At 39.8% G+C, this 14,444-nt stretch overlaps 1 protein-coding gene across 4 annotated transcripts in view; it reads left to right on the forward strand.

Annotated features, from left to right (window-relative positions):
* FBXO34 (F-box protein 34) overlaps positions 1-14,444 on the forward strand; it is a 62,271-nt gene that overhangs the window by 32,854 nt on the left and 14,973 nt on the right. Inside the window, exon 1 of one of the 4 annotated variants that reach the window (XM_081329287.1) lies at positions 7,861-7,905. The exons of the other annotated variants lie outside the window; for them this stretch is intronic. The gene's annotated coding sequence lies outside the window, so the exon portion shown is untranslated. Of the gene's footprint in view, positions 1-7,860; positions 7,906-14,444 lie in introns of those variants that run through there. 4 annotated transcript variants of the gene reach the window in all.

The following is a 14,444-nucleotide window of genomic DNA, read 5'->3' on the forward strand; positions in this document are numbered from 1 at the left end:
GTCTAAAGAATAAGCCATGGTTTGTTTTAGGACAGTAAATCCCACCGTTTACTGATTGCACTTTTGTTTTAGTATGTTGTATAAGCAGGAATGCAGGGTTTGTGTGAGGTTTCTGAGAATGTTTTTGTGTCGTGTCCAAGCTTTAAAGCTTTGTACAGAGGTACAAGGCAAGTTTAGTTTAGAAAGCAGAGAAACCAAGGTCAAGCAGATGTTTATTATCTGTAAGACTTAGAGCAGGAATTATACTGGAATCACTTTTATGTGAGGGAGACTACTGTTAAGAATATGAGCTGAGGGAGCATATCTCATAATTGCAGGAGAAGTAGGAAGTGCTAGGAAGGCCATGTACATTTGGCAGTGAGTGACACTGCACTTTCAGCAAGGCTGCAACAAGTTTTAAGAGATGGTTAAACACGTCTCTAGTCAGTTGTCAAAATCAGCTAGCAAATACAGTAGGTCTTTTCCATGCGTACATATCTGCGTGTTCATGCAGTTTTCTTACTGAGGGCCATCACAGCAATGTATTAATAGAGTCTTGATTTTGGATGTGTGAAAGAGAACCGATTGACCCTTGCATTTCCCCCGTTATCCATTTTTGGTATTAAAATAAAAACTTATTTGTGGTTACATTTTCATTTGCTTAAAAAATACTGAAAGAAAACCAGCAAATATGGGGGAAGTGGTGGCTCAGAGGTATTGCTAGAGTTCAGAACAGGGATACTGCTGTGAGAAATAAATGAAACAACTGAAGTCTCCTGAGAGACAAAAGGTGTGCATATACACAGGAGGTATTCATCACGTCTGCAGGATTTTCTTGCACTGACATTCTCACCTTCTAATCAGTCTGCTGGTTGTGAATGAATGAATGAATCTCTACTCCTCCAAATGCTCTTAGTGCAAAGGTGCCTGCCTCTCAACGCTTAGTTTCTCTGTAATTATGGCATTAGTGGAACCTAGGAGAAACTGACCTCAAAGGGATTCATTTACTGCTTAAACAAAGGCTCCCATTTTCTACCATTGCTTGTTCTCTGCTGATATTGCCAGGTGATCAGAAGGAGATGTTTGAACTGTTCCACATATTTTGTGCAAGAAAGTTGCTCTGTAACTTGTTGGAATTAAGAGGTGTTGATGCAGTAAGTCTTGAACACACCTGAAAGCTATTAGTAAGCCATGGCATTGGTTATCCATACAAGTTTATATTAATTGTTTGATTACTGGCTTTCATGAATTTAGAATCTCATTTGGCATACCAAGGGGAGCATCTATAAATCAGAAGAAAATTTAATATTTTTATGTCTTCGTGTGTTACCAAGTTGCTATAGTTTATTTTTGGATCACTGATGCGCCTCACAGAATACATATAGGCAGTTGGGAAAATAAATTAGCAAAGTTATTTTGTGTGTGAACAAAGGAGAAAGTGGTTGGGCACTTCTGTCCTGAATTCATGTATTCCCTTACTCAAGAAAGAAAGATAAAATATGGAATGTATAAAAAAGGGGTAGTGGTTCTGCAGCTATCCAGATACTGTTACACTACAAATGCCACCATCCCTCACAGTTGTCCATACTGATTGGGGATGCTGAGAGCTGTTGTTTAGAAGTATCTGTAAGGCCATAGATTTTCCACCTGCTATAACAACGCAAGTGTCTGCCCTCCAAAGAATTCCCCTTTGGTTATGAATTATTTGAGCTTTTTTCTTTATTGGCGAAGGGGGCAAACCTGAAGTTAGGTGCCACAACAAGCCCATCCAGAGAAAAGATGATTCTTCTGCATCAGGATTGATGCTTTTTCATTCATTCCCATTACTAAAAGGCCACATGGTTGTGTTCTGGAAATAGAAGTTGATTGTAAGGGAATAAAGCCAGTCTCTAGTTCTTTGCTGCCTCAGATTCACTAATGTCTTTTTATTTTGCTCAGTTTTCCATGCTGCATAATGTTTCAGTAAACTGTTCCTGAACAATTTGCTTGTTTATGTTAAGCAGGCTCAGCTTTCCATTCAAAAGTTTAAGATTCCCTCCAGTGTATCTATTAAAAGGATGCATTGATTAGGGATAAATAACTGGGGAGAATTTTTTTTCTCAAAATAACTAACACCAAGTGTTCTTGCTTGACACTAATATTAACAAAATGTAGATTTAATTTAGTGTAAAGGAATTGGGCAGTCTAGAAGGTCCATGAAACACCGGTCTCATACTTGTGGTTCCTAAGCACCCCTCCCCCCCTAAGTTTACAAAGTCAGAATTTAGTGACAAAATTCCTTGTATAATTATTTGTGTGTGTGTGTGTGTGTAGTTATTTTAATATTATAAACTGCCCTGATTTTGGGATGAGATGGGTGGCAAATAAATTTAATAAATATATAAAATAAATGAATAATAGAAATAATAATATAATAGCCTTTTGATGACCACAGGAAAAGGGAGGAATAAGCAGTGAATCATCATGTTTGATTATAAAACTTGCAATTTTTTTCAATGGGAATTTGGGGGTGTTTAGAGAAATGTGAGTGCTTAGCCATCATGTATTTTTTTATTCTGTCCTCAAGAAAAAAAACTTGCCACGTTTTAATAGACAACATATTGAGTCATTGGGGTCACCAAAAAAGCTGTAGGCCACCTGCGGCACTCAGGCTACAGATTGCTGCTGCATATAATACATCTTTAAAAACTTGGGAGACACCAGTCCAAATGCCCTACATACTATGTCCATAGATTTGTAAAGAGGAATACCTGTGTGTATGTGGGGGCTCTGTGTTGCTTTCAAGAAGAAAATCTTGTATTTTATATAATTGATGGTCGTCTGGTGCATTGCTTTATCTCTTTGTTGAACTTTTCTGAGTTCTTCAGGGTGTGATGTGAGTCCAGTGACTTTCAAAGGTTCTTACAGCCCTAGTCTGATACTTCTGACTCCTAAGCACCCCCCAGTTTCCAAAATCAGAATTTAGTGGCAAAAATACATACTTGCTCCCTTTGACAAAACAAGGGATAGAACAGATGTCTATGGAGATTCTCAATCATCCAGGTCATGATTGTTCCAAAGGTGCTTTTTCCAAAAGAAGCTTCTTGGGTGAGAAGTGAAATGTTTTCAAGGAGAAACAAAACCAAGATAGTCCAGTTGCTTTGTGAAAAAGCACCTTTGGGACAAAACAGATGAAGATGATGATGATGATGATGATAAAAGTTGGAAGGGATCTTGGAGATCATCTAGTCTAACCCCCTGCTCAGGCAGGAAACCGTATACCATTCCAGACAAATGACTGTCCAGTCTCCAGTGTTGGAGCATTCACAGCTTCTGGAGGCAGGTTGTTCCACTGGTTAATGGTTCTAACTTGTCAAGAAATTTCTCCTTAGTTCTAATGTTTTAACCACCTCCAAAAACTTCCCTAAACAAACACAAAACAAAACTGAACATTTCAGAGGTATCCAGCTCAGGGATGTCAGTTACAAGAGATCCTCTGTACCTCTTGGACCTGAAAAAAGGCAAGGATCAATGGTCATCATTGCTTGTTTAAAGTGATGCCTCTAAGCGTTGGACAAAGGCATTGGGGCTAGGACCGGGTTTTGGTCCTTTCCACAATGATGTCATGTGATGTACATAATGGAAATATAGCTAGTTCCCCGTTTAAAAATGAATGCCATTCCTAACTCAATCTTTAACTCAAATTTGTATGTAAGACAGAATTCATACTTGCAAATGGACAGCCTATTACTAAAAATGGGAGTAGAGCATTGTCCTTGAGCCAATGAAGCATTGAAGCAGTACAATGCTTCCAAGAATCGCTGAAAACAAGCTGTATATTAAAAACATGTGGCTTCAGCGCTTTGTCAGCACGAGGAAATACACCATTTGCCATTTTTAGTAATGGGCAGCCTTTTTTTTACTACAGATTGTCCATAAGTTGGATGTATTTAACCCGGGGACTCCCAATAGAGAAAACTTAGTCTGTGTTCACTATTCCTTATAGTGGTATTTAAACGATGACTAATTCTGTATTAAGGGACGCGGTGGCTCAGTGGGTTAGGACGCTGAGCTTGTCGATCGGAAGGTCGGCAGTTTGGCGGGTCGAATCCCGAGTGCCGCGTAGCAGAGTGAGCGCCTGTTACTCGTCCCAGCTTCTGCCAACCTAGCAGTTCGAAAGCACGTAAAAATGCAAGTAGAAAAATAGGGACCACTACGGTGGGAAGGTAACAGCGTTCCGTGCGCCTTTGGCGTCTAGTCATGCCGGCCACATGACCACGGAGATGTCCTCGGACAAGCGCTGGCTCTTCGGCTATGAAACGGAGATGAGCACCGGCCCCTAGAGTCGGAAACGACTAGCACACATGTGCGGGGGAACCTTTACCTTTACCTAATTCTGTATTACGGAAAACGATCAGCCAAACTCTACTGAAAATTGAATTGCAGCTGCTATTTTGATAGTGGATGGCAGCTGTAAATGGTCTGCATTCCCCAGAAGCATTGGTCAGAGAGCCAGTTTGGTATAGTGGTTAAGGTGCTGACCCAGAAACCAGGAGATTGTGAGTTCTAGTCCTGCCTTAGGCATGAAAGTCAATTGGGTGATTTCGAGCCAGTCACTCTCTCTCCTCACAGGGTTGTTGCACAGAAAATAGGAGGAGGAAGGAGTATTACATTTGTCACCTTGAGTTACTTATAAATCAATAAAGAGGGGATAAAAATCTAATAAATATATTCTTCACTGCATCAAAGATAGTGTCCTTGAACTCAACCACCTTTGTGATTAGAATATCCTTGTAATGTCAGTCTGCTTGCTTGGGACCAAAACATAAAGATGAACCAGCTATTTGGAGAGTTGTCTCTCTTGTACTTCCAGGGAAAGTACAACTCTCTTCCCGTTGATGAAAAAACTTTCAAAACTATGAATATGCTTAAAGAGATGTCCCAAACATCAGAAATACCCTCTGAATTAGATCAGAGCACGTCAAGCTCTAGATGTGTCTCTTGTGCAGATGAAGCACCACAGTGTGGACTTTTTCCAGTATTTTCCAGAAGGTTTTGCTTTGGTGAGACCATTTGGTTGGCTTCCAGTGAAAATGCTTCCACTTCACATACGTCATTCTTGTAGCTTCATTTTGCTGAACTTTGACCAGAAGATTTGGTTTCCTGGGTTTCAGTCTTAATTGTGGACTCTGTCTTATCAAATGTTTTCATTCATAGGGACAAAGTCCACAAGCTATTTTCCAGATTCAAGAAGTTGCTCAAGATGAAGGATGTCAATCTGTCTACAATTCAGAAGTATTCAGGATTTCCCCTTCCGGGGTCAAAGACTACCATGTTATATAGAGTCTGAGTCATTTTGAGTTAGGGCTCCTTAAACAATTTTCTGTGATATACCTGCTCTTGGATTTTGATACTCAGTGCCAGTTTGAATCTGAATCTGTATGAAGTGAACTTATGATTCACAAAAATATTGTGTAATAATAAATATGTTGCTCTTTAAAATGCCCCCAAAACTCTTTCTTGCTCTGAAGGCAACTTCCTGTAATATGCCTGCTCTTCACTCGCAGTACACTTGCAGACATTTTTTGTGGTTAATATGGTAGGCCCAACGCATAGACATATACTGGATTTGGGAAGACTTTCTGACCATCAGACATATTGGATTGGGTGAGCCAACTGAAAGCAAAGGAAAATATATTTTTAGGAAGTATAGTAGAATTAAATGTCCGGGAGCACTTGTGACAGATTGACTATATTCTAGAGGTTGTATACTTCATAACCATAAAGTTCCATGATTTGTCATCTTTGTGTCAAACAAGGCCTTGTTTATTTACTTATTTTCTGCCTTTATTATTTTTACAAATAACTCGAGACAGCAAACATATCCAATACTGTACACCTTCCTCCTCCTGTTTTCCCCACAACAGTAACCCTAAGCTGAGAAAGACGATTGGCTCAAAGTCACCCAGCTGGCTTTCATGGCTAATGCAGAACGTGAACTCACGGTCTCATGGTTTTTAGTCTGATGCCTTAACCTAAACCAGTTTTAGAAATGTTAAGTGGTTTGGACACTGAATTCATTTTTTCTCTTGTTCCAGAAGAGCAGCTAAGATGATTCTCTTTTGTCCAATATAAATGGTTATGTTGCTATTTGTTTTGTATGTTTTGACTTTTTATTTTGTTTTGATATTTTTACTACCTTGCGTATCCAATTGAATAGACAGATTAAAAATAGAAACAAATAATTTTATATATTTTCCCTCCGATATTCATTACCATTTATGGTTTAGCAAGAGATTAATTTGAAATTAATCTAAATCTTCAGACTATGAATGAAATCCTTTAGTGGAAAGAATGGTGCATTTATGAATATTTGCCTTCAAGCCCTGGCAACACATGCAAAAGACCACTATATTTTACATTGGGATTCATTCTAGAATAGACTGATGAAGGATATATAATTTTATTCCACTGTCCTTCCTTCCTTTATTTTCTATTCTTATCCAGAAAAGTCTTCCTTGTTAACATTTTATCACAGGCAAGTTCATGGCTCCTAAATGTATTTGCTATAACTTCGTTCATTTTGCAATGTATACACAAAATCTGAGTTAAAATGAGTCTCTGGGCAGTGCAAAGCAAGTCTTAAAAATAGTTATTTAAAACCACAATTTCTTAAACCGCAGTGCTCAACCTCCCTTCTCTTCCCCCACTAGTATTAATCCCCAGATGAGGACTGTTTGACAACTCACTGAATGTTCCTCCTTCAGTGTATTTGGTTTGATGAAAAACAGGGATTGTGTGAAAACAGACCTTTTTTTCTTCAGTATGGCATCCTGAAAATATTAGCTTTTCATTTGGAAAAAAACAAAAGAAAAAACGAACCACCACCAAGTTTCTAACCTTCAGGGCTGTTAATATTTGTGTTACTTGTCAAGGAGGAGCTGAGTAACATTTCCAGAGCTTGGTGCATCAAGGCTGTCTATAGCTTAATTTTCTTACCTAATTATAGTTTATAGCCTTTATTTAACTCTCCACCTTGGGAATGATGGTGCTCCTCAATCCAGCTGAACAAGCACCTGAAGCATCTTGTTGTGAACTGACTCAGATACCTGGACTATAGCACTCTCAGCCTATTATTCCCTCCCACAATGGCTCTGTAAGATGCCCAAGGGAGAGTTTGCAGCGCTGGTTCGTCCACGAGACGCTGCTGGTTGAATCTTGAGAATTTCTGTGTGCCCAGTATGTGAGTGCTTTGCTGTTCAGCTTAGGTCCTTGTTTGTACATTTTAGCTGCCATCTTCCCTGCCCCCCCCCCTCCCCAAAACTATCTGAATGTGGCTCTTCTTCGAGGACAGTTGTTTTTTTTTTTTGCCTTAAGAGACGGTTTCTCTCGACTGTAAGAGAGAAAAAAAATCTGGACCGGTTTGTACCGTGGAAAAACCGGCTCTGCTGATTGATCCTGCAGCAGTTCTGTAATGCTGGGCTCCGAACGTCCTCTTCATTCCCATGGCAACGGACTGATGTCACAGCCAGCCTGAAGGACGTGATTTCAGTGCCTGGATGATGCATGGGATTGGTTTCATGTGAAGAGCAGGTGGACTTTTGACAGGACTGAAACTCCAGTAAGGGATGGGAGTGGAGCGGGGCCGTTCACCTCACCCCGGTGTCAGCCTGCGGGCATAAACACAAGAGGAGGGTGATGTCTCCATCAGCTGCTTCTTTTGCCTGCCTGCTGCCCAACCTTGAAGAGGGAATGATGACCTGCTGCAGGTATCTCTTGTTTGGATAAGTGTTTTGTTCTGGCACAGCCGGGTAAGGAGGGGCGGGGCGGGGGTTTGAGACTTTTCTTTAGCTCTCTCCAGCTTGGTGCTTTCCAGATAGTTGGGTGAACCCTCCCGTCATCCCAAGCCAGCACAGCCAAGAGATTGAAGAAGGCTGTTCTAGCACGGTACATATTTCCACTCGCTTTGGTATTGTTTCCCAGTGTTGTGGCCTCCTTTGTATCCCCTTTGAATCATTTCATGTTTACTGAGCCATGTTCTTCCCAGCTCCCCTCCCCCTCCCCCTCTCCCCTTTATTCATTGGAAAAGGGAACTCTGGTCATATTTTCCTATATCCTATGAGCAGATTCCAAGGCTGTGGAACAGCGTCTCCACCCATTTAATTTGGCTGCAACCTTTTGCTCCCATGAAGGCTGTGCTGATTGTTTGAAATCTCATGGTATATATACATATATACTGCCCATTGTTGGCTTGCAGAAGTGACTACAAATAAAAAGGGTGTGCAGCCCCAGGGCCGCTGAAAGAATAGTGAGGTACTATTTCCTTCTCCCCCTCCCCCCAACTCTGCAATACAATTTCCCATAATAAGCAATCCCATTTGGGGGATTTATTTTTAACTGAGAAACATTAGGGCTCCACTCCAGCTTGGGAGCCTAAAAGCACATGTTTCCTTCCCTGCGAGATTTTGCTATTTTGCTCTGTCCTTCGTTTCTTGCTCCTGCGTCCGGGAGAGTTCATGGGTGTTTCCCGTGCTTTTATTTGCATGCTTTCAAAGAGTATCCAAATCTTATTGTTTCATTGTTGTTTGCACTGATGGCTTCTTGTTGCAAACAAGCACATTATAAGATTAAAATAGCTTAGTGGCGGTAGAACCTTTTTTTTTTTTTGAATTATTGGAGTTCAGCCCAGATTATGAGAATATTGCTGTCATGTATCTCCTTGCTTTCTCTTAAGTGCTCACTTGCATACCTGGCAATTTTATCTCAACTGATATAAGGAAATGTTGTGCTCTTGCAGTGCCCACAAAAATTGATGCTGTGTATTATTTTGCTTGAACAAACAAGCTTTGTACTTCGTTGGATAGGTTTTTATTATTCTTATAGGGGTCTCCAACCTTGGCAACTTTAAGACTTGTGGACTTCAGCTCTGGCTGGGGAATTCTGGGAGTTGAGGTCCACAGGTCTTAAAGTTGCCAAGGTTGAAGACCCATTTTAGAAAACTAGAAAAAAGGTAGCATTGACCCCTGGTTGAAAGTAATTGGCCATTTCACTGATCAGTCAGTGAATTGGTAATTCTATAGGCTAATATGTTGGGCTTTGGTAATTTTCTACAATCCAAGCTAAATATATGGATGGATTTTCTGAAGAAGGGCCTCTAGGTTTTTAATGCTTCGAAGTATTGAATGATTTGAGGGGGGAAAAGCAAGAGATGATGGGAGAAAATTAATTATGTCAGGGTAAAGAGAGAAACAACATTGATCCAGGTATATTGTCATTAGATATTTTATAATAGGATATTCACTGGCAATTCCCAGTCCCCCTCCTTCCGGTCCCCAGGTCTCCTCAAATCAGCAGCACAATCTTGATTTTTTTAGTTTAAGAAATCCAAGAAACTTCACTTGCCAAAACTAAGAAAAACCTTAACCATTTCAGTCCTATTCCCAGTGGCAGAAAATAATAAAATTATACTTTTTTTTTAAAACTGCCAAAAGACAAAACAGTGTTTCCCCCCTCATTTCATGTATGGCAGTCCTCAACGGAGCCTGCCTATTACTGTCACAAAGTTGCCTCATTTAACGACCCCCACCTCTGCTGTCCCTGATGTGGTTATGTGGAGCACGGGGTTCCTTGGGGTCGGGCTGGGCCAGGAATCCCAAGGTCTCCCCCACCCCCTGAGGCTCTCCTTTCCTGGCTTCCCACCCTTCATGGTCCCCACAAGTCTTGGGCCACCTTCCACACACCTGCAGGGCCTGCTTCCCACCCTACCAGGTCCCACACCTCCTCCCCACCCACCCCATCATTATTCGCACATTTACCTTGAAAAGATCTGTGGAGTTCTGGAGCTTGCACTGGGGGGAAGACTGCAGGCTGCTTCGTTCCTCGGCATCCCTGCAGGTCACATTGCTTTGTCCCAGAAATGGTTGCCATTTTCAGAGTGGTTACAATTCATTGTGGCCACTCCAAAAATGGTGCCTGCTTCCAAGATGGATTCATGTGACCTAGGAAGGACTTACCTGTATAGAAGAGCTTCCTGACTATGAATAAAAGTTTAGCTAAGATCCTACACATCTAGCTGTCTGCTGTGCTCACCTCATTCTGTCTTAAGTTTGGGTTAATAATGGATATGGGCATAAAGGCTGTTATGAAGAATTTCAAAAATCTATTTAAAGATATTTTGCTAACTAGAAGTCTCCCCGTTTTCATTTTCTGAATATTAAGCCTGCATTTGATTATGTATTCCCACGGAATCGCTTGTATACAATAACACTTTCTAAATTTTAGAAACTTTCACTGAAAGTACAAAACTGGATGCAGATTTAGTTACATTTGGAACAGCCCCATTGAAGTCAGCTGGACTTGCAGTAATTATAACTGTCTTATATCCAATTGACTGCAGTGTATCTATACAAAATAATGATGAGGTCAAATTCTAGAGCAGAATATCCACCTTTTAAATCACCATGCTTAGGTTCACAGTCAGTGCTGTGTATTTTTAAATTTCAGACTTAAATTAGTTGTTTCAAACATTATTATACGTTCTTAGATATTACAAAGCATTTAATGGTTCTGTGTGTTTAAATACAGAGATACACAACCTGATGCTTTGGGTTTAAAATACTGTCAGATTTGGGCAGTATGCCTAATGGCAAGTAATAGTGGGAACTCTATTTTAGAAAGTCTGAATGGGAATTACAGGGTTGCTTATCTCTGGTTTTCTGTATGTATTATCTGCTAGGCTGTATGCTAAGCTTGTAAGCCGCCCTGAGTCTTCGGAGAAGGGCGGGATATAAATGGAATTAAAATAAAAAAAGGAATTAAAATAAAAAAAGGAATTAAAATAAAAAAAGGATCTCCGCTCCTTCCGGCGCGACCTTAAAACCTATCTCTTTAAACAAGCTGGCCTGGCCTGATGGGACGGGGTGGGATTTTTATTAACGACTTCAATTTTAAATTTGTATTATCTCTGGGCATTGTTTAATTATTTTTTAATAATCTAATTTTAACTTTTGTATCTAATTTTTATGTATTGCCCTGTTCACCGCCCTGAGTCTCTTGAGAGAAGGGCGGTATATAAATTAAATAAATAAATAAATAAATAAATAAATAAATAAATAAATAAATAAATAAATAAATAAAATAAAATAAAATAAAATGACCGGGTCCTGCTTGTACTTTTGAGAAACAATAAAAATTCTTTTTATAGGTTAAACAATGGGCAAACAGAGCTATAGTTGTATATCTTATTGCATTTAAATATTTATTTTTATGGTTTTATAAACTGCCCAGAGTCTTCTCAGAGTGAGATGGGTTTGTGGGTATTTAGAGAAATGTGAGTGCTTAGCCATCATGCATCTTTTTATTCTGCCCTCAAGAAAAAAAAATAATGCCACATTTTAATAGACAATGTATTGAGTCATTGGGGTCAGGCTGCAGGTTGCTCCCGCCTCCAATACAAAAAACCTGGGAGACACCCAGTCCAAATGCCCTACATCCTATGTCCGTGGATTTGTAAAGAGGAATTCATGTGGGTATGTTAGGGCTCTGTATCGCTTTCAAGAAGAAAATCTTGTATATTTTATAACTGATGGTAGTCTGGTGCATTGCTTTATCTCCTTGTTGAACTTTTCTGAGTTCTTCAGGGTGTGATGTGAGTCCAGTGACTTTCCAGATTCCTGACAGTATGAACTGGGAGGATCTGTTTTGAGTAGCTGTAATAAAAACAGCAGTCCCCAGCTGGAAGTTAGTCAAATCTCCAATATCAGCACTGTGAATGCCAAAATGGAAAAAAACAAGTTTCTTAGGCTTATTTTCTCTCCACCTCTTGGAGGAAAGGCAGAGGATCATTTGCTTGACATCTCGCAGAATCTTGACGAGGCCGTGAAAGTGTTTGGTTTTGCACATGTAGCCTCCATTGACAGTAATAAAGCATGGTGAGAGACGCAGTTCAATACAGGAGTCCCAGTCCTGGAGATAAGACTGTGGAGCAAGCAGGCTGAATGCTCTCATCCTCTTATTTAACAGCATTTATTCATTCATTGACTGACTGACTTGCTTAGTTACTGGGGTTTATGTGCCTCTAAAAATTTTATATTATCTTCTTACAGTGTAAGGTTAAATACAATATAATAAAATAACAAAAGTAATTACCAATAATAACAAAAATTACTAAGAGAGAAACTAAGGCTCCCAAGAACAAAGGCATCTAAACACAACCCAGGGTGGGGATTTCAATTTATTCTAGATTCCTTCCCAGGGCTTTCTTTATAGGCTGATGACTCATTATATTATGCAATGGGCTAACTTGGTAATTGACTTGAGCATTTTGTGCAAACTTCCACTGTATATGTGTGAAGGTGAATTCTCCCTTTACTAGCCTGTGGCCCCACTTCAGTTCAGTCTTCCCCATAGTTATATGTGGAAAAATAACCAGCTAGGAAATCTGAGTGCAGATCTTTCCACATTAATAATATCTCTGAGGATTTGTAACCAGACCTTATCTTTTTGGAAACATTCTGGGCCAGCCTTCATAAACACGGGATCCTCCAGTTCCCCAAATTTTCAATGGTGCTCTAATTTGGCAATAAAAATTGTAAATTGGGAGTTAATAGCCCTACATCTGGAAGGCCCAAGGCTAATCTGGCTGGTCATCAACAGAACGTAGGATTACATGGAGTTGCTGGATCTGGCTTTTTGTACTCTCTCTCTTGGACAGCAAAAGTCTGTACTGTTTCCTCAAGCAGGCAGTATCAGGGATAGCACCAGAAAAGAAGTGGAGAAAAAGGCCGAAATGATTTTTAGTTTCTTTAACCTGTATAGTCATTTCCTTCTTTGAAGAAAATTAAAAACTTTGGTGTCTGCTGTTTCTGTTTCAGTCAAAGCCTGTGATCTTTTTGGGAGTTGAACAAATTGTACTTTTACTACTGTATCTTAGTGTCCTAGCATTTTATAAGCTTTGAACTCAGTTAAAAATGAATCACAAAGAATTCGAGGTCTGTTTGAATGTCCTTTCGGGTTAAGCTGCTTTGATTACCACAACAGATAGATTTCTGAGTTTCCTAGTTGGACATCTTTGATTTACCACATCAATCCGCTGTTGTTCCCTGGTGCAGCCTAATTATCTGCATCAATAAAAAAATGCCCTATATCTTTGGGACTAAAAGTGGGTCGTTCTTCTGAGATTAGATAAAGGATATAAGGTAGCTTCCCAAATGAGCCATTTCTTACATACTCGGCAGGAGTTACAACATTTGGCAGAACAGTTTTGAGGGACTTTTTTGTGTGTAGTGTTCATTTCTTTCAATGGCAACAGTGCTTTGCCCCTGGGGACACGTTTTTAAAAATTTTTTTCATGAAGATTGGACACTTCCTGTATGTTCAACCAAACTCTATCCTTCTCATCCATCTTGCATTTTGATGCAATGATGGTGGTCATGTCTACTCCCAGCTCATCATGAATCCTCCATTTTTATACATGTCTTGTTTGGTTTATTTATTATTTGTAGAGTGACCAATTTTAGCTTGCATGGTTTTGTTAGCATTCTTGGATTTTGTTGAAAGCAATCCTAATCATACAGAAAGCCTCCTCTCCCCCTTTATAAAGCTTTTTAAATGTACTCTACACCCAGGTTGCTACTATTGTATATATGGATCAAATGTAGTTCTGCTACCCTAAAGATCTGCTGAGCAGCCATTTGCTTCAGGGGAATCTTGCATGGCTTCCAATAACTGGCATTGTGATTTTTGAATTTGCTGACATCAAACTGACTTCTTCAGGCTGTTATAGCATTACAGAAATATCAACATCTGATAAGGAATATGACTGCTCCCTTCAGCAGTCATTGGTTGCTTTTATTGCTCAAACTTGTGGAAGCCTGCTTTGATGTGCTTATTAACTAAGATTGATCCAGCTTTTTTCCCCCCTTGATTTTTATTTTTCACAAAAAGAACTTGCAAGTCTGACTCACACTGTGATGCAGCATAGATGTACTATAGTCATCTGTGTTTGATATGTATTCCCACCACCATCCCCGCCTCCACGCACCTCCATTTTGTGATCCTTTGATCACTCCATTGGCAGTAAAATTATTTTCACTGTTAGGATGCTCTATTTTCATTTTCCTCCCCTTTGGCCTAAAAAGTGTCAAAGTGCAGTAAGCTTTACAAAGTTAAGCACACCTATTTATACCTAAGCCTTTTTGAAACCCCTGAAAAGTCAAATAACATTAGAGAATAAACATTTTCTCTGGCATTCTAAGTGTAGAAGGATTCCAAAGCCCTCATGAAAGTCATATGACCTCATCAGTGAAAATGTGTCTTAGGTACAGAAATGCAGACTGGCACTACCAGCAGGAAAAGGTGGTGTTTGTGGAATACCTCTGGCGCTAGGCTTTGTGTTATTGTATGTTGTGTGGAAAACACCTCTCTCCTTCGGAGAGGAAATTAAGCAGGAAGACTAGTATGTGCTATCTCTGTGAAACAGATGGGAT

The sequence above is a fragment of the Vipera berus genome (assembly GCF_964194415.1).
Source record: "Vipera berus genome assembly, chromosome: 1".
In the NCBI taxonomy this organism is placed as follows: Eukaryota; Metazoa; Chordata; class Lepidosauria; order Squamata; family Viperidae; genus Vipera; species Vipera berus.